The 27,163-nt window shown below is 48.4% G+C and overlaps 1 protein-coding gene across 2 annotated transcripts in view; it reads right to left on the bottom strand.

Annotated features, from left to right (window-relative positions):
* Window positions 1-27,163, bottom strand: part of RBMX2 (RNA binding motif protein X-linked 2) — a 292,888-nt gene that overhangs the window by 51,278 nt on the left and 214,447 nt on the right. The window lies entirely within an intron of this gene.

Raw genomic sequence — 27,163 nt, 5'->3', positions numbered from 1 at the left:
GTCCCCCAAGAGGACCCAAGGATCTAGGTGACGATAGATGGCAAGACATTCTAATTTCGTGTAGACATCGAGCGACACGTTCCTGTGTCCATGAGGGAAAATATCCAATGTCAGGCATTGCCATGAATGCTCAGGATTTTCTGGGCAACAAATTTAGTTACATTTACAGACACATTACCCATTTCTATAGGGGAACACGACATGTCTATACTGTTGCTATACTCTAAACAGACAACAGTAAATATACTAGGACGTGATTTAATGACAAAACTTAACATGACAATATCTTTAACTGATGAAGGCATAGTGTGTGCAACCCCAGGGATACATTATATGAATGTGAGGGAATTCATATTAGCCTTTGCAGGAAAGCAAGCTTTAAGGGGGGGGGGGGGGGGTCCCTCTAGACAAAGAAGTATTTTTATATGAAGTGGCCATTTTTATTATCATGGTTACCTAAATTGGCAGGTAAAATAATAAGGATGCCGGATACATTTTTGCTCAGGCCAGAAATTCCAATGGATGATGAGGAAGGGCAAGTTATTCCTCTGGAACTAGAAGCAGCAATGCTAAGAGAAGACAGGGTGATGCTTCATAGGATAGACGGTGAGGGAAGGGGATGGAGGACAGTGATAGCCCTTAATGAAGGATCTAGATTGCCAGACCTGACAGATGAATAGCTGTTTAGGGATGACTATTCAGATGAGGAGTTTGTATTCTTTATTAGTCTCAATTATTGGATTAAAGTTGAGAACATAGAAGTACCACAGAGAATGGTGTTGGTAAAAACAAAACCACAATTTTTTCAGGAAGACTTGGAAAAACTGCCAAGTATTTTATGGACTACAAGTCCATACGACGTGGGCCTACTGAAGGGAGTAGGAGCAGTGAAAATTAAGATTAAACCAGGAGCTATTTTGCCACATGCAAAACAGTACCCAATGTCCAGCGAAGCGGATGAGGGGATATTCAAAACTATTTCCGCCCTAATGAAGCAAGGCATTCTAGTATCATCAGATTCTCCATGCAAACCAGCGGTATACTCTGTCAAAAAATATCAAATGGGGATTTCGTGGAGATTCGAACAAGATCATCGTCCCCTAAATCATACAATCGAAGCTGAATTTCCTTTAGTTCCAAACCTTGCGACAATATTGTGCAATATCTTGTCAACAGCCAGGTATTTTACTGTTGTCGATTTCAAAAATGCATATTTATCAATTCCCTTATACGAAGACTCACAGGATTTGACTTCCTTTTCATATAGAACGATTTGTCTGAAACATACTTGTTTGTCACAGGGGTACTGCGAGTCCCTTTCTTTTTTTAATAGATTCCTTCAGATGGACTTGGGAAAAGGTTTAGCTCGAAAACACCATAATTGAATATGTAGATGACATTTTTTGTTGTGCAGTGAGACAGAAGAAAATGTAGAGAAGACTGTCAAACTTATGATGATACTCGGCAGAAAAAGGGTACAAAGTAGACAGAACAATTACAGTATTGTCAAAAAGCATTATATAAGGACAGTTAATCTTGCATGAAGGAAGAAAATTGACACCTCAAATAGCAGAAGCCATAATGAGAATCATACAGCCAAAAACAGACCAATGCAGCAATTTTTAGGTCTATGCAATTATTGCAGGGTCTGGGTATTATGACTACAGTACACATATTCAATCAATTTTAAAAGTGCTTAAAGAGGCACAGGTGGCTCAAACTAAATTAGTGTGGACAGACGACATGGTTGAAGGATTTGATTAATTAAAAAACGTGATTAGTACAGCTCCTGTATTAAGGATTCCAAATTACACTGAAGAAATATACTAATTTTCCAATTGAAATGGAGAAGTCATAATCACAGTGCTTACACAGAAGAATACATTAGGACATGGTCATAAACCATTAGCTTACTACAGAGGGATCTTAGATCCAGTTATGAAAGGACACTATCCCTGCAAACAACAATCTTTGGCAGCTGCTGCATTTGCCATACAAAAGGCTTCAAGTATAACTATGAAGTGTTCTGTAACTCTATTTGCATTATTAGCAATTTTAGGAAAACCGCAAAAGTACATGGACTACGTAAGAGCATTGGGGTACGAGGTAATTATCTCAAACTCTGCAATCAAAATTGTAAGGTGTAGCACAGTGAATCCAGCAACGTTCATAGCTGAATCAGTGGAAGAAGATGACGATGTGCATGATGACTGTGTTACATACACTGAATGTTTTAATGATATTCCCCATATTTGAGAGAATACTCTAGGAAGGGTGGGAAGTGGATTTCATTGATGGCTCATCTAGAATCAATAAAAAAAACTGGGGTCAGAATTTCGGGATCAGCAGTAGTAAAACTTACCCGAGGGGGTACATTTGAAGTATTGATAAGTAGAAGATTACCTTCAACCTGTTCAGCACAGGCTGCAGAATTAGCAGCGCTTATTAATGCACTATGGGGTTTTGAGGATGAGGAAGTGACAGTATACTCCGACTCCGCCTATGTGACATCAACTGTACTCACGTTGGAAGAGGAGGGGCTTCCTGCGCACAGACGGCACTCACTCCATTGAAACATGCAGGGCTACTAGATAAACTCATTGAAGCTTTAAACTTTCCAGAAACCATAGCCACCATCAAAAGCACAGAGCATTCAAAAAGAACAGATTTAATGTCTCGTGGGAACGAGGCCACAGATTTAGAGGCCAAACATGCCATGTATTATTCAACCATTGTTTGCTGATCCAAGTGCGCGCATACTTGCAATGACAAAACCTGACACTAGCTAATGGCACTCTCCTGCACTTGCAGTAGCAGAGGAGAAATATTTTCCACGCTTTCGGCTGCGACACTCATTGCTTCTAGCCTTGCCGGTTTCCCGACTGCTTTGCCTCAAGACTTTCATGACGGCTGTGGTGGTAGATCCAGTGGCAGCTTTCAAGGACTAATCCCACAGTAAGAATGCTCTCATTACCCTTACATCGCTCAATCTCGACTCAGTCCCTCACTTGTGAGGAGAATATCACCTTGCTTGACGGGCAGTGGCAGAATCTCATGTCCTGGTGTTCCTTCCCATGCCTCCCGCAGGCCTGTACCAGTGCTTTTTAAAACACACATTGGCATGCACGTTTCCAACGCAGCCCCTCACACTCAAACTCCATAGATGAAATGAGGCCCCTGTCCTATTCAAATGCGGGTCCCACTTGAACATTCCCTAATCTTCAATTGAAATGCATTGTGGCTGGAGGGACAGCATTTGGTCTGGGTGGGTGGGGACATTGGATGTACTTGTTAGTTTATTGTACAGTGGTTCTAAGGTAGGCACTGTGTCCCTGAAAGGATGTATATATTCCCGACCACAACATGCTCGCCTTGGGAACAGGACAGAGTTTGGCACCTCTGTCAGACCGCACAACACTGATTAGTACAGCGGTTAGAAACTGATATCAAAGCGCTATATGAGCTACCAAATGAAATAATGTTGCTTTTACGAAAGCAGGATTCGGGCCCTAGCCTAGTGTTGGCACTTTTTGGGGATGTCTGCACAGTCGAGGTTTCCTTCTACCTTACCCTGATACTTGGGAGGTGGCAGATTGGACAGGGACTTAGCACAATGCGTTTGCCTAAGGCACAAGCACCTCGTTGTCCTAATAGCGCCTGCCTCCCTTCCACCAACTCCATCATGAAAAAGAATATTTTTTATTTTAATGTTGTTAGTGTTGTTGGTTTCCAACAACAACATCCTAACACAATTATTAATTATAAAACAAGCAATGCAATGGCATCAAACATAATATAATTGCACAATATCTAAAATTGACTTCAAATATCATCTAATCATCTCATTGTAGCCAGAGTTAACAAAATCAGTTCACCCATTAACATTTCAGTACAAAATTCAACCACAGAGATAAACCTACGAGGGATACTAGATATATCTGTGGGTAGAACGTTTGTATGCTTCAGGTAGGATGCGTGACAGAGTTGTTTCCCCTAATGAGAGACTGCATGCTTAGTTTGTTGTGTACTGAAGAGAAGATCAAACTGGTTATGTATGTATGTATGCATGCATGCATGACTGCTTTGTGAATGGGCATGAATGTGTGATTGTGTGTTGGCTTGGGGTGAGGGTCATTGGTGCACACAACAAACAAGAACATGTTTTCTTACTATGGCATGGCATTTTACGGTCTTTAAGGGAAGAGCTAAGCCAACAAGAGTGTGCTTTTACATGGCGGTAATGGCATATGCTTAATACAGAGGCAGCATGGATGTGTTTTCTGGTTTCTTATGGTATAATTACTGACATTATGGGCACAGCAAACAACTGTTTTTACATGAGAATAATGGCATTGCAAGAAGACAAAGAGCTATGGATAAAGCGGGTGTGTTCTTATACCCCACTGGGGCAATTTGGAGGCAGGATAGTACAGGAAAGCCAGTTATGCCTCTAGCATTGATTAGAGTAGCATTGGAGCAGCTCCAATATCCAGCACATGTGACTCGAGAGTGTCTTGCTGCTATAATAGCAGAAGACTGGTTCGTACCGAACATGTGGCACAGTTCATTGTGAACTGTATTGAGTGCCAGAAATGTACGGCATGACACACCCTGCCAACGGTGAGAGGATTAATCACTAGACCTAATGGCCCCTTACAACATCTGCATATAGATTATGTGGATATGTTGCAAACATGTAATGTTATCGATACATGTTAGTTGCAGTATGTCCCTTTTTAGATGGATCGAAGCAATTCCGTGCACACATCCTGATGCAGCATGTGCTGCAATGTTTTTAGTCTGCAAAGTATTTCCAAGATGTCGGGGGGGTGTGCAGGGATTTGCGAACCGATAATAGACCGCATTTTGTGAATGAACTTTTTGAAAATATAGTCTCACTTTTAGGCATCAAGCATAGGTTTGCTTTGGCCCATCACCCACAAACCAACGGATATGTGAGAAATTAAATGGCCTTCTGAAAGAGAGAATAGCAAAGCTTAAAATTACATTGAAGAAGGGATGGCTACATTGCCTATCCCTTCCATTGTATGCATTACACAATCAACCTGGTTCAGATCACCATTTAATGCCCCATGAGTTGGTGATTGGATGCTGAATGAGAAGTCCTCTCACCCCCTAAATCCCCAACAAGGGAAAATACAGACACCCACAGTGTAGTGAAGGCATTAGGAAACAAGATGCATGAATATTTGAAAACAATGACTCAACGCATTTCTTTTATTTCTCAACAGATCAAAAATCAACTGGAAAAAGTAAACAAAGAGGACAATTTGCCGATTAGTTTGGAAAACTCATTAAAACCTCCAATATTGTACCCAGGGGACCAGATGCTAGTAAGAAAAAATGTTCGTACCTGCAATACCCCTCGTTTTAATGGACCATATGAAGTGGAGGTGGTAAGCCCTACCGCCGTGAAACTCGAGGGACACGGGACGTGGATCCATCTGAATGATATCAAGCCCTATAAAGGTGAAGCATTGACCTCGCCTGCACCTACCCCCAGTGAAGCAAGTGTCCACAGTGAAGCAAGAGAAGAGTGGCAACGAATGACAATGCGATCTATGGCCATGAACACAGACAAAGAACGCAAACATTTTTAAATGAGGGTTGTGTTATGAACTGATTAAACAGTAATCGTGGAACACTTTCCCTGCTCATATGCTGACAGCCTGCTGCACCGCCACCAGTCTGGCTTACTGCCTACTTCCATATGGCAGAAGCGGTACGACCGGTGCGCTGAAGAGCTTCCGACATTGAGAGGGCCGCTGCTGCGAGTCTGGCTTGTAGTACACCCTGATAGGTGTTCCTCACACCTGAATGAGTGGCAGCCGTGCCGCCTACTACCTTAGCGGCGCTGGAGTGCCTGAGTGAGCTGCCACCACTGCATCCCTTGGCCGTGTATGCTGGCAGAGCATGGCCGCTGCAGGGCTCGGCTGCCCGGCGTGGTGCCTGTTTCCTAAGCCAAGTCTTCTGTGGCTGACTGTACCGTAGGGCAGACAAAGCAGCGTCACACAGCCTTTAGCGCCCTCAACAAGACCAATATCTAAACAGTCAAGGTAACGCAATATATATATGAACGTTTAATTTGCAAAGCTGAATGTATGAGGTTTAAGTTACTTACCAGTAACTATTGTTTTCTGGCATGGATTCACATGCTCATGAATATTCCCCGTTGTCAGGCTGGGAATCCTCAGTAAAAGAAAAACACTTTCACTTTCACTATAAAACTGTAATTTCTCCTTTAAACCAATCACTGTCCTCTGGGTCATACTACCCCCATCCAATGACAGTCCTCTCCCTAAGCCCTGTCTCTGGCAGCCATCTTCAGATTTGGTAAGCACTTAAAGTGGCAGTATGGCCAAGAAGAGCCGATGAGGGTCAATAGTTTCAGGTAAGTAACTTATACCTTCTCCAGCAAGGACTCTGGCATGGATTTACATGCTCATGAATAACAAATACACAGCAGTACACATTACACAACCACGGGAGGTGGCAAGGCTCAACAAAAGTAATCAACACTTACCCTTAGAACAGACTCACCCTGAGGACACGGACATAGCCAGATACCCAAGAATGTGGGAAACAATGCTGAGGGCGGGAAGGGTGGCTCTGGCCCAGAAATGGAAAAGCCCGGAGACCCCCTCAAAGGAGGACTGGTTAAAAAAAGTTAAAAACATGTTCCTGATGGATAAACTCACGGCAATGGTGAACAATGGTCTGAGCACATTCCAAGCCAACTGGTACGGGATACAGCGGGCGTGGGCATGGGACGTTCATTGATCCACAGGGTAGAGTTACAGAAGGACCGGGCGCCCACGCCCCGGGAGACGGCGGACGTTACACAGCCACACATGCAGTCAACGCTCAGACTCTTTCCCAAACTCCGGATACATTGAGCTCTCTATGCGTATCCTCACAAGAAGCAGGCGCAAAGGGGACTAAGTTTGTTTGGGGGGGTGGGTTCGCGGGGGGGGAGTGGGTGAGGGGGAGGGTCACCGGGCCTGTTATAAGTATATTTTTTCATCTTTGCTGAAAAGGTTTCATGCCGTTTGTTCTGTTATGAAAATGCTAATAAAACAAAGTTTAAAAAAAAAAAAGAACAGACTCACCTACAGTGAACAGGTTGTGTAGCACTGCCTGGCCGACTCTGGACTCCTCCCTGGAATCCCTGTCGATGCAGTAGAACCATGTGAAGATATGCGTGGACCTCCACGTCACAGCCCTGCAGATGTCGAGCAGGGGTACACCAGAAAGGAACGCGGTCGTCGCACCGATTGCTCTGGTGGAGTGGGCTCTTGGGCGGCCCGGCAGAGGCCCGTTAGCCAGCCGATGACAGTGCATGATGCAGTCTGAGAGCCATCTTGAGATGGATGCCTTGGACAAGGTCTTCCCATTCTTCACAGGTCCAAAGTTCACAAACAATTGAGAAGTCTTCCAAAAACTCTTAGTGCATGCCACATAGAACTTCAAGGCACAAGACACATCCAGCGAATGCAAGCTTCTCTCCGCCGGTGACGAAGATTTCAGGAAGAAAACAGGTAACACCAAAGGCTCGTTGAGGTTGAATTCTGATAGAACCTTCGGTATGAAAGAGGGGTGCGTATGCAGCACCACCCCCAATTTGTGGAAAGTCGGATACGGCTGCTTGCAGGACAGGGCCTGGATCTCACCCACTCATCTGGCAGAGGTGAAGGCCACGAGGAAAGCGGTCTTCCATGAGGGAAACGTGAGTGGGGTTGATGCATAGGTTTGAAAGGGGCCCCCAGAAGTCTTGTCAGAACTACGATGTGCCGGGGCAGGAGCCTTCACCGGCAGGAAAGATCGAAAAAGCCCCATGAGAAACTCCTTGACGAGTCTGTGGCACCACAATAAGGATCTTCCCGGAGACCTGGTGTAGCGAGAGATGGCCGCCAGGTGTACCTTGATGGATGTGTGAACCAGACCAGCTTCTGCCAAGGAAAGCTAGTACGGAAGAATATGTGGGGCCGTGACCCCCAAATGGGGTTATCTTCTGCGACTGGCACAATGTAGAAAATCGCTTCCACTTATGGCCGTAGCAATTTAGTGTCGACGAGGCTCTGGCTTTGGCGAGGTCCTCCCTCCGGTCCGCTGGCAGCTCATAACCCCTAAACTCTAAGGCTGCAGGAGCCATGCCTTCAGGTTTAGGGATCCTGAGTCATGATGAAGGATTGCACCTCCCTCTTTGGTGATCAGATCCGGAAATACCGGCAACTTGACTGGAGGCGAAGCCGACAGGCTGCGTAGGTCTGAACACCAAATCTGTCTCGGCCACGCTGGGGCGATGAGTACCATCCTGCACTAACACCGTCTGAATGTGTTGATCACGCGTAGCAGGAGAGGAAACGGGGTAAAGGTGTATAGAAACAGAACCTCCCATGGGAAGGAGAACGTGTCCCCCAAGCTCCTCAATCGGTGGAATCTGCTGGCAAACGTCTGGCAGTTGGAGTTCGCCAACGTGGCAAAAAGATCGATCAGTGGTTTGCCCCATTTGGCGAACAGAGACGGTCCACCTAATCCTGATGAAATTCCCACTCGTGGCAGGAGCACAATTCCCTGCTGAGGGAGTCTGCGATGGTGTTCTTGACGCCTGCCAGGTGGAGTGGGACGAGGAACATCCCGTCCGATGTGCCAGTGCCACAATCCCCGAGCTTCCTTGGAGAGCGCTGGCGATCGAGTGATCCCTTGCGTCCTGATTTAGAACAGGGTGGTGGTGTTGTCCGTGAAGATCCTAAACACCTTGACCTTCAGAGATTGTAGGAAAGATTTAAGGGCCCAGAACACTGCCCGTAGCTCCAGGATGTTGATGTGCAGATCCTTCTCTTCCAGAAGCAACAGACCACTGGTGTGTAGACGTCCACTGTGAGCCCTCCCAACTTTACAGAGAGGTGTCCGTGATGACCGTCTCCTGGTATGGCAGGGTTGGAAATCCCGTCCCATGGGATGTGGAAGTGCACCTCCCCAGCACTCTATCGCCCGCCGGAACTCCTGGTCGAGGATGATCTTGTACGCAAAACTCCCAGACACTCGTATCCAACGTGCATCCAAGAATTCCTGTAGGGGTCGCATCTGCAACCTGCAGAGACGGACGAGATAGATGCAGGAGACATCATGCCCAGCAATGACTTGATGGCCCAAACATTATAAATTACTCAACGTAGTGACTAACGTACTCCTAGTCCATAGTCCCCTTTCCTCCATACTGTATGGGCGTCCCTCGCTAGGGATGGGAGACGAAACCTTTTTCAACAGAAAAATCAACTACCCCTTTAAAGTTAGAGGCATGCAGAGGTGCGGCCCTGGGAGCATGCGCTCCCCTGACTCCGCCCACCGGCGCCACTCCTCAGTCCCCTCTGACCCGTTGACATTATCATTGCCTAATGACACTAGTTTTATTAGAGGGAGGATGGTGGGACGTATGGAGGAAAGAACTATGGACTAGGAGTATGTTAGTCACTACGGTGAGTAACTTCTAATTACTCCTACGATCCGTCCCCTTTCCTCCATATTGAATGGGCGATTACAACTGAATGTAGCCCCAGGGTGGGCAGCTGCCCCTCCTAGGAAAACAAGTTTAACACTGCCTGACCGAATGCCATGTCCGACCTGGAACTGGCATCAAGCAGTAGTGCTTGCAGAAGGCCGAGGGCGTAGCCCATGTAGCTGCCTTGCTGATGACTTGCCACAGAACAGGCCTCTGGAAAGCAACCGCCGTGGCCTTAGCCCTAATGGCGTGGGCATGCATATTTTCTGCGAGGGGTTTGTGCTGCCCCTAGTAAGCCTCCTTGATAGCTGTAACCATCCAGCTTCCTATGGAGGTCTTGGACGCCTGATAACCAGGTTTAGATCCCCCCCCCAAAAGGTGACAAAAAGAGCATCTAATTTGGGGAAGCGCCTGGTTCTGTCCAGGTAGAATTTAAGAGCACGCCTGACATCTAGACCGTGCATAACCCTCTTAGCGACGTCCTTAGGGTCCACAAAGAAAGTAGGTAACACTATCTCCTCATTCAAGTGAAAATAGGAGACCACATTAGGTAGGAATGCAGGGTGAGTTCAAAGCACCACCTTGTCCTTATGAAAAGTAGTATAGGGCTCTGAAGCCACCAGTGCCTGGATTTTGCTGAGCCTGCCTGCATCCGCCCATCAGGAGGGCTGTCTTGATGGTGACTAGTCTGAGGTCCGCAGACGCCATAGGCTCGAATGGTTTATGCGCCATGGCGCCCAAGACCACGTTGAGGTCCCACAACAGGTGTGGCTTCTTGATAGGCGGGTAAAGGCTGGTGAGGCCCGCCAGGTGTCTTAACCACCGGATTGGAGGACGAGAATACCTCCTCCGAGTTACAGTATGCTCCGATTGCCGCAACATGTGTCACTTGCAGTCCACTAGAAGGATAGCATGTCGTCCAACGTGCAGGTCAATGGATCAACCTCGTTTGATTCTGCCCAGTGGCAAAACCTAGTCCATTTTCTTTTGCACTGGCTCTTGGTAGCATCACTCCTAGCGCCCTGTATAAGGTCTAGTTTAGCCTGTGAGAGATGCAGATGCCTTAGTTTGACCTGTTCAGTAACCATGCTGCAAGGGCTAACTTCTGGGTGGCGGGGTGGATTGCTGTGCCTCCCTTCTTTGAGAGTAGGTGGGCTGGACATAGCGGAAGGTGCACCGGAGCATGATCCGACAGGTTGAGAGGTTCCGAGAACCATGGCCTTGCTGGCCACGACAGAGCTATCAGGATGACCCGGAGGTGGCGGGCCTCCCGGATCTTGCAGATTACCCCGTGGACCAGGGGAGTAAGAGGGAAGGCATAAGTGTTGAAGTTGTTCCATTGGATCTGCATGGCGGTGCCCAGGACGCGAACTGAGGGAATCTCTTATTGGCCGAGGTGGCAAAGAGGTCCACCTGAGGATGACCCCATATGTCGAAGATCCCCTGAAGGACCTGTTAGTTCAACTGCCAATCGTACTTGTCTGCCCCAGTCTGCTGAGGTGTCCGCTTCCAGGATGGACTCCCCTGGGAGGTGAATTGCTGTCAGGTGCATGTTGTTTGCCAAAGCCCACTCCCAAATGCTCACTGCTAGAGTGCAGAGGGGAGGGGACCTGGAGCCCCCCCTGCATGTTGACATAATACATGCTGATGGAGCTGTCTGTTTGAATGAGGATCGTCTTGCCACTGATCATTGGTAGGAAGGCTTTGAGAACGAGCCAGATGGCCATCAACTCGAGCCAGTTGATGTGGGCCTCCTGTTCCTGAAGGTACCAAACCCTGTGGACACTGGCTGTCCAAGGTAGCTCCCCAGCCCTCTAGGGATGAGTCAGTGGTGATGGTAAACTGCGGTGCTGGTTGCCGGAAGGGCCTGCTTAGCCGCAAGTTGTAGTCCGTGCTCCACCAGACTAGGTCCAGGTGGCGATGAAGTGGAATGTTGACCAGCTCCGCCTGGGAACCCATCTTGAGACTCCAGGAGGCTGCGAAGTGCAACTGCAATCGCTTCCTTTTGAGCCTGGTGTAAGGCACTGCAGGAGACATGCTGCCATGATGCCCAGGAGGTGTTGGTTCCACCATGTCGATGTGACTGCTCTGTTGAGAAAATGCCCACTGGCCCTCTTGATGGATGTGATCTTGTTCTCGGAGGGAAAAACTCTCTCGGAGCTCGTATCCCAGATGAGGCCCAGGAACGTTAGATTATGTGTAGGCTCCTGCTGTGACTTCTTGAGATTGATGGAAAATCCCAACTCGTGTAGAGTATTCATGAGGGCGAAGGTGGTGGTGGTGTGACGAGCCAGTAGTCTAGGTATGGATAGACATGGTGACCTTGGGCCCTGAGAAGGGTTGTCACCACATTCATCAGTCTTGTAAAGAACCTCGGGGACGAATTGAGGCCAAAAGGTACAACCTTGTATTGGAAATGGAAACCCATCATCCTGAACCTCAGGAAGGACCGATGGGGTTGCCAGATCGGGACGTGTAAGTACGCATCCTTCAGATCCAGGGAGCACATCCAGTCTCCCCTGCACAATGTCTCCGCAATAAGTGCTGGAGTAACCATTGTGAACTTTTGAAGAGGAAGGGAAAGGTTCAGGGTGGAAAGGTCCAACACAACTCTCCGGGCCACCTGGTTCTTTTTGTGTATGGTGAAAATCTGTGAATAGAAGCCCAGACCCCGCTGGGAGGCTGGAACTTCCTCCACAGCCTGACTCTCTGCGAGCGAGCAAATTTCCGCCAACAGAGTTGCTGTCCCAATCTGTGGGAGGTAGAGGTAGGCGGACGCCAGCGTTGGGAGTGAAGGGCAAGCCTGCCCCCCAACGGAGACTCGTGGAATCCAGATGAGCGTGTCATGCCTTTCTTACGTTTGAGCCCGAGGCTGGGGAGGAGGACTGAAAACAGCCCTTATGCGCTGCCTTGTGCCGCTTGCAGCGGAGCATGCTCTGAAATCGGTCCGGCTGCCTGGACCATCTTTCCTGGAAGCCGCAGAACTCAAGGATCAACCCTTGTCAGAACGCTGGTGCGTCTGGCTCTAGGTCTTAGGGGTGGACTTTGTGAGGATGGATAAGGATTTTAGCAGTCTGAGAACGGTTCTTCTTCTTATCAAGTTCCTCGTCCATAGTGGAGTGAACAGATCGCCACGCTCGAATGGAAGCTCCAGTATACGCTCCTGGACGTCCGGGTAGAACCCGTAGCCATGCCATTCTTCTCATGTCTGTAGCAATGAAGAGGGCACAACCTGAGGCATCAATGTCCGTCACCGTGGACTCCATTATGTCCTACGCTACAATCTTGGCTTCCGCCAGCCCTGCCTTGAAGCGTACCCGACTCTATACCGGAGGTTCTGGAAGGAAGTCGGCTATTTCCTGCCAGAGCCTTTGGTTGACAGCAGCGAGCATAGCGTCTGCGTTGGACTGACGAAGATGCAGCAAAGCATTGGAATAGATCTTCTTTCCATATGCTTCCAGGATCTTCTCCTCCTTGCCCAGGAGTGCCGAGGCTGATGTAGCCGAGGACGATTGTGGCTTGGAGTAGATTGAGGCTGCATCGATGACCGAGGAGAGTGGCTGAGGATGTGCCGACACCAAGAGTGGATCCCTCTCCATCTGCTTATACTTGGCGTTGATGCGCTTGTTGACAGGCAGCGCCGAATGAGGTTTTTTAGGCAAGATTGTATGCAGTACCCATAGGGTGCACTACAACAACCCTAACCTCCTGGCAGTAGTAACCCAACCTTTGGTATAAGTCTGTACTACATAGGTTGGTAGTGTGGACGAGTAGCCAGGCTTATTTGCTTATCTCAAGAGGGGTCAGTGTGAGCTGTAGGGGAGTTACACAGAGGTTCACAGTGACAAGTATCTACACAGAGGTTCACAGTGACAAGTATCCAAGCAAGCACTTACACACAGGGTTGATTTATTTATTTATTTATATTTATATAGCGCGCAGACAGCCCAGGGGCATTGTGGCGCTGTTACTTGCAGGAACTTAGTTACAGGGGGTACAGGATTGGTAGCAGTCGTTGGCACATTATGATTGCTACAAACAGATTAGTCATTACAGCGCATGCATCTTTGGTTATTACATTACAGGCAGTTTATTGGCAAACATGGTGCTGCGAGAGACCTTATGTGAAGAGGATGGTTTATTGGCAAACATGGTGCTGCGAGAGACCGTATATGAAGAGGATGGTTTATTGGCAAACATGGTGCTTATGTAAAGAGGATGGTTTTCATAGCTTTCCGGAAGGAAATGAGGGAGGGCTCACCTCAGATTGTGGGAAGTAGGGCATTCCAGTGTGATGGTGCAAGATAAGGGAAGCTGGATCCTCCAGCTCTCGCTCTTTTTACTAGTGGCACACAGAGCATGTTGGTATATGGTGACCTGGTTGGTCTTGAGGAGGAGACGGGGCGGATTCTTTGTGAGAAGTAGACCGGGGCGGTGAGGTGGATGCACTTGTGGGCCAGTGTCAAAGCTTTGAAGATGATTCTTTCCTTCATTGGTAGCCAATGGGCTAGTTTTCTGGCCTCAGAGATGTGTTCTCTTTTCGTGATACCTTGGGCAGCGCAGAGGGCATTGTTCTCTATGATTTGTAGCCTTTCCAGGTTTTTGTTGGAGGTTCCCAGGAAGAGTACATTGCAGTAATCTAGCCTGGAGCCGGTGATTGCTCTGGCTATGTTTGTGCAATTCTCTTTGGAGAGGAACGTTCTAACTGCGTTGATCAGTTTGGCGTGGTACGCAGCTGAGGAGGCTATTGCGTTGACTTGTCTGTCCATGGAGAGGTTGGATTCCAAGTAGACACCAAGAGTTTTGACCGAGTCTGAGACAGGTATTTTAATGGAGTCAATGGTGAAATGACTGAATTGGGAGTCTAGATTTTTTAGCGTGGAGGAGTTCGGTCTTGTCGGAGTTGAGGCATAGTCCATTGTTTGCCATCCAGGCTTGGAAGGTCTTGTAGAGGTTGTTGAGGGCCAGTAAATCAGTGTCATAGTTGCCAGTGAGGGTGAGGAGGATCTGGGTATCGTCAGCGTAGTTTGTGTAGGAGATACCCATGGCGTCGAGGATGAGGAAGAGGGGTCGTGTGAAGATGTTGTAGAGAGTGGGGGAGAGGCAGGAGCCTTGGGGCACACCACAGAGGATGATGGTGGGTGAGGCGGAGGCTAAGTCAGAGAATACTTGCATGGTTCTGTCTTGTAGGAAGGACGTGATCCATGCTGTGGCCTCAGGGGAGAATTTAGCGGTGGCATAGAGGTGGTGGCATAGGACGTTATGGTCTACGAGGTCGAAGCCCGCTGATAGGTCGAGAAGTAGGAGAAGTGCTGGTTTGCCCATGTCTCTGGCGTCGCCCATCTGGTTTTTCAAGTCAAGTAGCACGGTTTCAGTTCCTTGTTTGGGCGGAAGCCAGATTGTCGGAGACCTAAGAGTTTATTCTCTTGAATGAAGTGCTGAACCTGCAGATAGGCTGCTTTGTCCAGTATTTTGAGGAGGAATGGGACAGTGGTGATGGGTCTATAGTTGTTAGGGGATGTGGGATCAAGAGTTGTTTTTTTTAATAGAGGGCGGACCCAGGCTTCCTTGAGGGAGGCGGGGACTTTCCCTGTGGCAAAGGGGGCATTGACAAAGGCCGTCAGGAAAGGAGCTAGTGCTTCAGGGCAGTCCTTGATGAGGGTAGCTGGGCATGCATCACCTTTACAGTTAGAGGGTTTGATATTCCTTATTATGTTGATTATGTCTTTTTGCTGTATGGGTTTGAAAGAGAAAGGTTGGGGGGGGTCGGATGCTGGCTGGGGGGGGCAGGGATGTGTGTGTTAGGCATGGCTCGTTTAGTGGCTAATATTTTCTTTTGGAGGAGGTTCAGTTTGGCTTGCATGGCAGTTTGTATTTCGTCGCACCAGGCTTTGTCTTTGGTGAAATTCTGGGGGGCGGGAGTGGGCGTCTCTAGTTCCCTGAAGATAGCAAAGATTTCTTTTGTGCTAGATTGGGCCTCCGAGATTCTGGATTCGAAGGATTTAGCCTTTGCTTGGGTGATTGTGTTTTTGTATTTGGTAGAGAGGGCTTTGAAGATCATCTTATCTTTGTCCGAGTGGGATGTTTGCCATTGTGTGCGTGCAACCTTTTTCTCGTTGCGGAGTGTGAGAAGGTCTGGGGTGAACCAGGAGTTGGAGTGGGGGGTGGGTTTGGATTTGCGGGGTTTCAGTGGGGCAATGGAGTTGATGGCTCCTTTGATGGCACTGTCAGATGCTGTTGCAAGTATTTCTGGGTCTGTGGAGAAAGGAGGTCTGAAGGCTGGGCCTTGGAGGAAAGGCAGTAGCCTTTCCTTTGTGAGCTGACGGGAGCTTCTTGCGAGGCAGGGTGGCAAGAGTTGGGGTGCCGGGGTAGAGGGGCTGGTGGTGGGGATGCTGAAGGTGATATGGTGGTCAGACCACGGGGTGGGTGTGTTACCAGTGATGGTGAGTGGACAGTTGTGCTGTGCAATCCAGTCGAGAGTTCGTCCCTGGGTGTGGGTAGGGCTGAAGATGGTTTTTTTGTAGCCTAATGCCTTGAGGGCTGAGTCAAGGGATTTAGCTGCTGAGTCCTTGCAGTCAAGGAGGCCTAAGTTGACGTCCCCAAGGAGAACGGCCTTAGAGTTCTTTTTAAGGTTGTCTGAAAGGAGGTGGATGAGAGAGGCTTGAAAGTCACCTATTGGGCCTGGAGGGCGATAGACAATGTGAACAGCAATGGTACAGTGGGGAGAAAGGTTGATTTTGACTTGGAGGTAGTCACTGTTGTTGTGCAGGGATTTCTCTATCTTTCTAATGGAAAGAGAATCTCTGGCAATGACTGCTACACCTCCACCTTTAGAGAGGCGATCTTGTCTCGTGATGGAGTAGGCCGGAGGTAGTGCAAGGGAGAGTGCACGACCGGAGGCTTCATGTAGCCAGGTTTCTGAGATCATGAGCAGATCAAGATCATGGGACATTATGAGGTCATGGATGTCCAGAGCGTGGGCATTAATGGACCTGGCGTTGATCATGGCGCATTTGAGATGGGGTTGTGTAACAGCTAGAGGGGGGGGGAGCGAGGGAGAGGTGGTGGACACACATGGAGTAGCAATTGGTACAGTAGCATTCAAAATGGTGGTAGAATATTTGCCTAACACAGATTCTGCATTGGGGGGCACATTTTCAGTGGTGGTGGACACACATGGAGTAGCAATTGGCACAGTAGCATTCAAAATGGTGGTAGAAGATTTGCCTAACACAGATTTTGCATTGGGGGGCACATTTTCAGTGGTGGTGGACACACATGGAGTAACAATTGGCACAGTAGCATTCAAAATGGTGGTAGAAGATTTGCCTAACACAGATTTTGCATTGGGGGGCATATTTTCAGTGGTGGTGGACACACATGGAGTAGCAATTGGCACAGTAGCATTCAAAATGGTGGTAGATTTGCCTAACACAGATTTTGCATTGGGGGCTCATTTACAGTGGGCGCATATGGGGTGACATTTAATATTGAGTCAGTGTGATTAACAGTGGGGTGCGTTGCTTCATTGATATCTATATAGGAGTTGACTCTAATGTCTCTGCAAGTAGTGCGGGAGGCTCTGGCCTTGATTGCCTGTAGAGTGGCATCTTTGTAGCAAGTGGGTGGTAGAGTCCGGGAGCATAGTCTTAAATTGCGGGTGCTTGTTGCAATTGGCTGGGAGCAGAAGTTGGACTTAGGAATGCGAGCACATAGTTTGAGGTTTCTGGTGGTAACGGGTGAGGTTAGAATACAGGTGGGGATGGTCTGATTCCTTACCTGCCTGATACGGCATGACCTTGTGGCAAGTGGCGAACGAGCAGCGAAGAGCTGCAAAGAGCACAGAGGGCCTTTCCCCTGGCCTTCTCTCGTCGGCTTCGCCTCTCGGCCCTCTCCCCCTCCATTCAAAGCAGGAAGGGTGGGCGGGCCGACGTAACGAATCAGGACCTTGGGCTGCGGTGGTGAACTTTGTGGCTTCAGCTGATCCTGTTGTTGTAGCTGAAGTCATGGAGACGCAGGCATCCATCTTAGATGGGACGGCTGAACACGAGGCCGTGGGCGAGCTGGAGCAGCAGCCTGTTCCGAAAGTAAAATGAACAGCTGATCTTAATTCCAGAGGGCGGAGAAGTGCTCGCAGCGGAGCTGCAAAGAGCACAGAAGGCCTTGTCCCCTGGCCTTCTCTCGTCAGCAATTACTAATTTATTTTCCAGTCAGTTAATGTAAGCCTTCTTCAGAAGGGAGCACTGTAAAACACCACACCACACCACACAAAATGACACAATGTGACCTACACCCACAGGTGACTTCAATTGCTAGGGTGCTGTTGACATTAATGTATTACTGTTGGCATTCAGAATTAGTTAAGAACAAGTAAAGTGGAAAGGATTATTAAAGCAAACAAGTTACCACAAATATTCCTAAAGCAGGCAAATACTTTTAGATCCCCCAATAAGAGTTATTCAGTTAAAACAGGCTAAGCCAAAGTCAATAGGCAAGAGTCTATATAGGCTGAAGCACTTCTTTAAAGTAAAGTAGAAAAGTCATTGCACAATGTTTCAGAAGTCTTTGAAGAAAAAGATCAATCAATGTAGGGCACAAGCTGTTAGACATGTGAGTATTAGAAGAGGCAAGCAACTCTACAGCAACAGGTAAGTTCTCTTAAACTTTGTACAGTACCTTTAAAATGAAGAAAAGATGCAGCAGATGACCCTTGTTCCTTTGCAGGTCTGCAGATCTCTCTGTTCCGGGGCCTCAGTTGTGGGGACAAGAGGGAGGAAGTTGGGGGTACGCCTGCAATGCACTGGGACAGTCAAAACTGGCAACCAGCAAACTTCACTTTCAGTGGCTGTTCAGTGAGCTCCTCGCATCTACCGCAAATAGCAACACTGCGGTTCCTGGCTGTCGAGCTGGACTTTCCTTGCTTTTGGGCCCGCGCACTCTCTTGAGGGGGTTCAAGCTCGGTCAGTCCTGTTCCTGGGTGTCCGGAGGATCTTCCTGGAGCACTTGGCCAAATAAAAAGCATCGCACACAAACTAGTGTTCCCCTCCCTGGCACTGTGGTTTCCAGTAGCAACTCTATGGAAATTCAACCAGCTCCGAGATGGATGTCCAGGTGGCTTACTTTGGAGTTGATTGGGCCCACCAACTCAAGGGGAGAAGTTGTCCATGCAGGGGCTTCTCTGTCGATGCAAACTTGGTGTTTCGGCACCGCAGCAGGTCTTCACCGGGCAAACCAACAGTCCAGGAGTTGCAGCAGGCGTCCTCTTCAAGTTCATATTCGGTTCCTTCGTCCCGTGGTCGACTCTGCCTTCCAAGCCAAAAGACTGGCCTTTTATACAGTTCTCTCCCTTTCATTCCAGCCTAGCTGTCACTCACCCAGAAGGGTGGCTGTCCTTGCCAGACAGTCAGCCAGCCAATCATCACAGAGTGTATTTGGGTCTCCTAGGAGACTAAACACAGGGAGTTACGGGAACCTCCCTCACTTCCTGCCTACCCCAGACACCCTGGAGCCAGAGGCAGGCATCACTTGTGAATCCCGCCAAAGGCAAAACGAACAAAGGGACCAAACCTGGTTGGGTGTGCAGAGTAAATCTCAAGAAGGACCTTAACACAAAGAAACGGCAAAAAAGGAAGACAGAGGCCATTTTGACAAAAATGGCACCCTTGGGTGCTTTACTGTTGCTGCGAACACAGCCCGCGGTAAATGCACACCATGGTAGTAAAAACAAAACCCCTGCCACCAGCCATTCAGTGAGGAAAGGGTAACATAAAAATGTTACTTGAGAAGTTAGACAAAAGGGGATACTAGGTAAACCCTCCAGCATCCTATTGTAAGATAGTGTGTGCTGGGTCTAGGAAGTTACAAATGTAAGTAAAGTCAATTTCACTGTACTTTTCTGTGAAACAGTAGTTTATCCCAGAGAAGGTATTTAAACCTTGGGAAATCTAAGAGACTTCCCTGTGTCACTGCCTAAAGGTGCACTGTGACACAATGTAAAAGATGATGCCTATCGAGTGTGTCAGGCTCCATAACCAAAAGAAACACAGAGTACAAAAATCACATTAAAATACATGAGAGAGTGGGAAAAAGGGTGTCACTCTCTCCAGGTTAAAAACATCAAGTCCTCAAAATCCAGCAAACTTGAGGTAGAGGGAATTGGCACATTTCTGAGAATTCTCCCCAACAAGGTTTAAGCCATCCTTTTTTGGCCAGTACCACCACGTCCTTTTTGCATTAGAATCCTGGTTCTAGCTGTGGGGCGTAGAGCGGGGCCTTCCGCCAAGACCCCCACCTCCGGTTGTTCCACCTCGGGCTGTGGGAGCTCCAGGTATTCTGCCAGGCCTGCAAGCTGCTCATGAAATGCCTTTGCCGACGCAAAGGTGTGTCGAGTTCCTCCTCCTCGTCAGTGTCCATGTCTCCTGCTGGTCAGGTGTAGCTGGAGGAGTGCTGGGAGCCGGGGGCTGCGGTGCACTGACAGGAGCCTGCGGCTGCTGCAACGGTTGATAGGGAGCTGCAAGCCTCAAAGGCCGGTGGAGCGATTGGTGGCGTGGATCGGAAAAGAATTTTGGGCATGATACAGGGTACGGAGGCTTGTTGGGTCACTCAAATGGGGCGGGGGGTCAAGCACAGAGCCGTATCTTAGCCTTATGTGATCTGCTCTTCAAAATTGTGGAGAAATTAGGTGAACTTGGCGGGGGGAGTAGAAGAGGAAATAAAACGATAGCGTCTGACCTGATGGGCTCTTGTGACATATGTATAAAGTAGAAGATGGGGATAAGGAAAGATCTGTAACACATACCTTAACAATGTTGTCCTTCTCCTCTATGTATAGACCATTTGTGCTACTCTGGTATAATTTTATTATTTGTAATGAAAATTGGATTTTTTATATCATTTTGTATGCATTTCTTTCAATTGTAGTTGGAACTCAAAACACAAATCAAAAAAATAAAAATTAAAAATAAATTCAGGATTCTCAGCGATTATAGTATTCAAGAAACTTCGTGACAATGCATCAGTCGCTGTGTTTTGGGTATCCGGTACACAGGTAATCCGAAAATTGAACTGTAGAAAAAAAAGGCCCAGCGATCCCATCTACTGTTTCTGCACTCATCTGCTGTAGAAATTGGAGGTTTCAGTGGGCAATTTGGACTTGCACTAAAAACATGGCCCCAATAACAGATGACACCAGTCAAGAAAGACCTGTTTTGCAGCCAGGAGATCTTTTTCCAGAACAGAATAGTTGCGACCGCTTCTTAGAGAGGTAAGCTATGGGGTGTTCCAAACTGTCTTGAGCAGTTTGTTTCAGTATAGCTGCAATGGCCCTATCCAAAGCATCCATCTCCATGACAAAAGGACGGGAGGTGTCAGAATGACGAATGATTGGTGCTGCAACAAAACAATTTTTCAGCTTCCGAAAGGCATTTTCGGCTTCAGTTGTCCAAACAAATGGTTTCTTCTCTAGCAGAAACAGTGATTGGAATAGCTAAGTCAGTGCATTTTTGTAGTACCCGGGGTACAGGTAAGACAGAAAATACTATGATGAAGAAGAGCACAAAAAACATGAGGAATACTGACTGTGCTAGTACTAAGAGGTGGTGGTTCACAGGGGGCATGAGGAATACCAAGAAGCCATTGACAGCAGGTGTTGACGGTAAATTGGGGTGGTGTAAGCCCTATAAACTGGAAAGAGAAAGGAGGACATGGAGTCGTCCCTCCTCGCCGGAGAACCCGGCAGTTTTCAATTCTGCATTCGACCCGAAGAGAGGGCACTACAGAGGGCGTTGGCAAGTGGCTGAGAGAGCCTGTGATGGGTCCTGCATTGGCAGGACTGAGCCCAGCGGGAAGCAGGCAAGGAAATGGCACGACTTCCAGGAGGAGGTGGACCTTGTAGCCCCCGGACGGTGCCAAGACTGCAATGAGCCACAACACGCAGAGCCGCCACAGAAGCAAACAGCTGCAGGAACCGTGAAGGAGACCGATCCCAGTCCCTGGAGAGACCAGTGCCGTGCAAGCAAGTCCCAGAAGGTAATGGGAAACACGGGCGGACCGGTAGGGATGTCGGGGGTGTACAGAGTATGTGGTGTTGTGGGGTTCTTCCGCATCCGTACCTGTTAGTTCCCCTTCTTCCAGCATCGATTAGTGGTGAAATGGTACGGCTCTTTTCGCGTGATGGAGAGGTTAGTGTTGGTGACTGTCACCTGCTGTGATTTTCAAGGATGACAATCAGACCGTAGCATGACTTGTGTGTCTACTTTATTTCACAATCTTACAAGTATTAAATCAGAAAGGTGCAGTCCATTAGGGGGTGGCTGTTACCTCACAGTGCCCTCCACTTTCCCTTCTGTTAGCAGTTCTCTCAGCTAAGCGTTTTCCCTGTTGCTGCACCGTCTTTAACCTGAGAGTAATACTATCTCCCTGTTCAAGCTTCTTGACTTGATTGGCATCATGTACACCAATTATGCTGATGATACTCAAGTCCTCATTCCTCTCTCCGACAACTATGAGAATGACTCCAACACCCTTAACGCCATCAACGCCACCATCCACTCATGGATGGCAGAGAATTGGCTTTGTCTGAACAGGGACAAGACGGAAATACCTCTGCTAGCCCCCACCGAAGCACACATCATCCTTGACAACAAATACCAAGCCTTCACCATTGACAACATCACCATCCCAGTCAATCAAAACTCTACGAGTATACCTAGACAATAACCTCACCATGTCCAGAGACAAGTAAGCGCAGTAGCCACCTCAGCAGCATACTACTCCAAACTCATCAATGCCACCAGACCATTCCTATCATCCACCAACTCCCTATCAATTGCATAAGCCATCATAGGCTCAAGGATAGACTACTGTAATGTACTCTTTACAGGAACCTCAGCAAAAAACCGGTTCCATGCGTTAATATCTCCGCAAAAATATCGCCATACAAAAATATTGCCATATTTTTGCAGCAATATTAATGCATCGAACCTGCGGGGGACACCCCTGCAAACCCTGCATTATTTTTAAAGAAGCGGGGGACACCCCCCCAACCCCTGCTACTAAAACCCCCCCAAAAAATATCACCTGTGGCCGTTCCAGAAGACCATATATACAGCGATATTTTTGGGGGGGATAATATGTAGTGATACCAAAAAAGTTATAATGCCTCCAGAATAACGCCCTCCGTGCAGCACTGGGCATCTCCAAAAGGGAACATATCTGTAGCCAGACAACATGCACACTGGCTGCCTGTCCGCCAGCGCATCCTGTTCAAGATACTTGCCATCACGCATAGATGCATCCACCACACCGCACCTACTTACCTCTCCGACACCTGCCACCAGCGGCCAGACCTATTAGAACCCCGTACACCAACCTACTGCCTGTCCCAAGAATAAAACGGGCAAGAGGTGGTGGCGCTAGCTTCCCATTCATCGCATCCACACAATGGAACTCACTGCCTCAGTCCATCAGAAATGAACCTTCTCATCTCGCCTTCCGCAAGGCTGTTCAAAACCAGACGGTTTATCTAAAAGCAAATTCTTTATGATGTCTGCAGATCTAATGTAACCATGCTGCCTAACAATGTATTCAAGCCACACTGGAATGAGAGAATAATTCAAGATTTTTGACCAATCAAAGGTGACTGTAACTAAGCCACTCACCTAAACACTTTATTAACACTTGTATGTGGGCCAATGTAACCGATCCGCCCACCTCTCTTGCTGCAACTAAGAAATATTCATGTAACAGCACCTCGATGCCACTGGGCTGTGTGAGCGCTTCTATAAATGCAAATAAATAAATAAATAGTAATCTGTCTCTGTTTTCCTGGCAGTCTGCCGTTACTCCCCCCCCCCCCCACCGGTGGCGATGTTTCGAAACAACTCAAACGTAACTCAGTTACCGTGGCTCCCTCAGTGGCGACATTTCGCAGTGAAAGTCCGTTTCCCTTGTGCTGTGAAGTATCGCTCAAGTTCTTTTCCCTGAATACCCGGAGTTCTTAGTTCTTTTCCCTGAATACCCGGAGTTCTTATCTCCCAGCAGGGGTTAACTTTCCTGTCGCCTGTGATCCACATTCGCTCTTGGATGGAGCCCCGCTGGCCACTCTGCTAGACTCCTGCTTGTTCTCTGGCGCCTCAGGTATGTCTCGAGCCGAGAAGGTCCGCTCAAGGCTCTCATTACCAGCTCCGCCTCCAGACCCAACCCGGGGCTGGCTGTCGTTGCTCTCCTATAGTATGCCCACATAAACGCCTCTTCTGTGGTGCTCGTCTCCGGCTGCCCCAGCTCACACTCTTTGTTTCCCGACCTCAGGCGTCAGTTGCCATCTTACTTCTTCGCTCCTCCCACCAACCAGACGGAATAAGAAAGAAGAAATAACTGCAATAGCCTCGCTCCTCCTCCCCATCTGTCACGTCAGCTGCTTCTCATTTACTCGCTCCTGCGCTGCCCAACCCCACCTCCCTTTTATTCTGCACCGCTATGTGACTTATGCTGTGATCTCTGGTTTCCCTGGTGGTGCCTCCTCTGCCGTCCACGTCAGGGTGTCACAGTGACACACTCCTGCCCACACGTATTGGTCAACATGGAGGGGATGCTGGGGGGGATGGAGAAATTGACCTAGATTGCGAGCTTCCCCTGGAGGACCTTGCTGATCTTCCCCACAATGTGAACCTGCGTTCGGAAGGGGAGGATCTTGCTGATCTTCCCCTGGGTCTGACCGGAGATTGTTGTGGTACCTGTAGTTCCACTGGTTGAGGTGGTGTTAAGGCGGGCATCCCTAGTCTCATCAAAGCTGCATCAATCCGGGTGATGACCCTCTGCAGGGACAAGAGCACGATTAGGGCCTTTGGGTTGGTTAACAATGCCCTTACCTCTCTTTGCTGAATTTGTAGGTGAGTGGGCTCCGTGGGTGGAGCTTGGCCTGCTTCTTCTTGTGGCTGTTATGGTGCCGGACCTGCCCACTCTTGTGGCTGTCGAACTGTTATGTCCCCTTCCCGAATATGGCTCCCTGGCATTGCCAGCCTAGTTGGAGACTCCTCCTGTAATATCACTGACTGTTCCGAGTCTGACTGTTGAGGCTGAGCCTCAAAGTCGGTATCCACCTCGTACTGTAGTATCTCCTCTGGTATTACATCAGAGTACTGGAAGGAGAGACTTGGCTGATGTGTTGTGTGGTCTCGTCTGGTTGTGAGACTTCCTGAGGAAGTTCCAGTTCTCCCATCGACGGGGCTGCCGTAACAGAGTTGACGGTGTCAGCAATGGGCACTCCTTCTGTGGTTTCTTGGGACCCGGGGGTTTGTCTTTCCCCGCTGCCAAGGTTTTAGGGCGGCGTGACAGGACCGTGCAGTCTTTGTCCATGGCCGCCTTCTTCGACGATTCCAGTTTACAGTGTGTCGTTGATGAGCTGGTTTTGTGGAGTGTCGTGGATGAGCTGGACTTTTGGAGTGCTGTGGACGTGCTGGTTTTGTGGAGCGTCGTGGACAAGCCATATATCCGAGATTTCAGGCCCGCTTTTCGCTACTTTTGCCACTCTGTGGTCGTGGTGTGCTTGTGCGCCTCAGCGGCCTCCGCTGACCCATGTTTCGGCGCTGTCGGAGTGGTAGATGACAAGATACTTGTCCCTTTGGTCGTGCACTTCGGGTGATCTTTGCACACCCGCCTCGGTTGACGAGGCCTCGCCCTCTCTCACTGACCCAGATATATGCTTTTGCTTTTGTCTTTCTGTTGGTTTGCCACCTTCTGCTGCCTACTTCCGCCCCGGTGACGACTGGTCTTCTGTGAGCGATAACGGACCCTTCTGTTTTTTGGTCACCGCTGGTAGCTCGTAGCCATGGGCGACCGTGTACTTGGTCACCTTCATCGGCAGTTCTTCCGAACTGGCCCTTTCCCTCAACTGCTGTCCTTTTCTGCATGGGAGCAGTCATGCTATTATTCGACTCATGGTATTCGACGAATGGTATTCGACGAATGGTATTCGGGATAGTTCCCCTCGTTGAGCCAGCAGACTAGCCTTCTATTTTTATCTTTGAAAGTCTTGGAGCTAAGACCTCGCCAGATAGTGCAGCTTTCAATGGTGTGGTGGGGGTAAAGGCAGTATAGGCAGTCGGAGTGGTTATCTCTCTCATATACATTTGAGTCCACAAGTGGCAAGGGTTTAAAAAGGGGTTTCCTTTTGCCTTCCATCCCCAGAATAATTCCTCAACTTGAAGAGTGTACTTGATGTGTAGGGAAAGTGCTTCTTTTCTTTTGAAATTGTTGTTTTGAAGATTTTAATCTAAATATTCTGACTGTTGAAAACCAGAGGACTCCTTCACCTCAACATGCGGTTAGAATCTGAGGGGAAGAGGCAGGTCTAGTCTAGGGCTACTCGAGGTCCCATTTGTGGGTACCGAAAACACCCATAACAAGGGGGTTAGGCTACAAAATAGGGCAAGGGGAATCAAAAAGTAACATAGGATTCCTAGCCTGATGACAGCATGTGAATCTATGAAAGATCCAATACTGTAGAAGCAAGTCCTTCTCCTGGAGAAGGTAATTTCTGTTGGAATTCTTTAGTTATGTAAGGGATAGAAGTAGGTTGTGACACAGGACGGTGGACTATTATTTGGACGGACATTCTGACAGATTCTTTAGTATTAGTCTTGAGGCAGGTCAACCCCTCAAAGATAGGAATTATGAGAGTTATTTTATGATCAATAAAAGTCTATAGCAATAAACATGCCACCCTTGTGCCAGCTTCCTTCTTCAATAAGCTTATAATTGTCACGCCCCTGCGAAGACCATGGTCACTGTGGCATAGATGGTCTATTAGACGGATTGCGGCCATCTTTACTACCAAGATGGCCGCCGCTACAGAGGGTGTGGGTCTAGACGTACACCATGGCCGCGCGGTGGAAGGACCGCCCCCCGACGCCGGAGCCGGTTCATCTGATCCTGCGGACAACGCGCGGATGCGTTGCTACTCCTCCACAACAACGCTTCATGAGTTCGATACTAGGATCTATTGCTTACCAGAGTGTGTGTCATTCCTTCTGTGTAACTCTACCCCTTTTTACTCACCTGTTTTCAGACCTGAATCCTTCTCTCAACTTTTGCACAACATCTAAGACTCGAGCGGATTTCCTCAGCCCCATTCGTTTCGAGCTGAACCTCACTGATCGGTTCGCTAGTGAGACTCCCTCCCTGGCGTGCGCTACGTGAAGATAGATATTCAGTCCCTAGTATACCCGGGGATAGATATAGATCAGAATTGACACCTAACCTTGTTTTACCTATGCAGAAGCAGGGAAAAGCAGGGTACGATCTGCAGCATTGAGATATGAGAACAATTCTCTTCCTGGGACGCCCCCGAGGTTACTCCTGTCCGCGTCTCATCGGGAGACCTGCAATCTAGCTTGATAAGTGGTTTCCCCATTTCAATCAGGTACTCCTCATTTCCTCTACCCATATTCTGCCTTCTAATATCCTTGCCTCAACTTACCACTTTCCTCTGTCTTTATTCAGACGGCTCACCTTCAGCGGATATTCTGAGTACCAAGAACCTCGCCAGACAGACAACATCTATCCAGGGGCCATCAACACAGGGTTTTCTTCCCCAGAGGGTTTCCCTGGAGTCCTTCCCCTCCTTAATCTTTGTATTTGAGG

The sequence above is a fragment of the Ambystoma mexicanum genome, chromosome 5p, assembly GCF_040938575.1.
Source record: "Ambystoma mexicanum isolate Mex_15411 chromosome 5p, UKY_AmexF1_1, whole genome shotgun sequence".
NCBI classification, from domain to species: Eukaryota; Metazoa; Chordata; class Amphibia; order Caudata; family Ambystomatidae; genus Ambystoma; species Ambystoma mexicanum.
This window is presented reverse-complemented; position numbering and strand designations above follow the sequence as displayed.